Raw genomic sequence first — 873 nt, forward strand, 5'->3', positions numbered from 1 at the left:
ATTACTAATTTATAATTTAACTTTTAGGAAAGGGCTGTAAACCGTATGCTTGGTTTGGTGCCAAAGAAACTAATTCTATGAATTTGTAAAGTAAAAACTAGGAGAACTCAGATTAATTAAAGTCTTTCAATTTAAAAGATAATAATAATAATAATAATAATAATGACCCATTACCTTTAGTGTTATTCCTCTCAGCAGCCTGCTGATCCTGTTAGTAATGTTCTCGTTATTTAAACACCCTGAAAATGTCACAAGTCTTAAACACGTCTGATATTACTCTTTTATAAGGTTTATTTAGAATGTATTAATGACTTATAAATAATTCTCAGAGTAAAAAACTTGGGCTCGTCCGGGATTTGAACCCGGGACCTCTCGCACCCTAAGCGAGAATCATACCCCTAGACCAACGAGCCGCTGTGGAGACACGGCGCAGAACAGGAGCATTTAAAGTGACGGATCCAGGATCCACTCACTCCACCTGGGCTCGGTGTTAATTATACAGTATATTCGTTTTAGGTTTGTAACAAAATAAAAAGACTTTTCTGTTTGTTTTGTTTGTGAAGCTAACTACCGCTAGCAAGAGTTACACAGCTAGCGCGTTAAACAGCGCTTTAACTCACAAAACACATAAAACACGAGGACAAAGTGTCCGAAAGATTAGACGGATAATAATAACAACAAACGTTATAATAATAATAATAATAATAATAATAATATAAACAGGAGGTTAATTGCTAATTACCTTTCAGTGGCTAGTCATGCTAACCCAGGACTCCCTCCTGCACGTGACACTTTACATGCTGTGATTCATGCAAATAGGAATTTAAATAAGTTTATATTTTTTTTAAAAAAAATGTGTTTTAAAAACAATAT

The 873-nt window shown here is 34.2% G+C and overlaps 1 non-coding gene across 1 annotated transcript; it reads right to left on the reverse strand.

Moving 5' to 3' along the window:
* Positions 1-341: 341 nt before the first annotated feature.
* trnap-agg (transfer RNA proline (anticodon AGG)) lies at positions 342-413 on the reverse strand. The gene has a single exon. It is a non-coding gene; the product is annotated as a tRNA-Pro (tRNA).
* Positions 414-873: the final 460 nt, after the last annotated feature.

This window comes from Clarias gariepinus, chromosome 24 (genome assembly GCF_024256425.1).
Source record: "Clarias gariepinus isolate MV-2021 ecotype Netherlands chromosome 24, CGAR_prim_01v2, whole genome shotgun sequence".
NCBI classification, from domain to species: Eukaryota; Metazoa; Chordata; class Actinopteri; order Siluriformes; family Clariidae; genus Clarias; species Clarias gariepinus.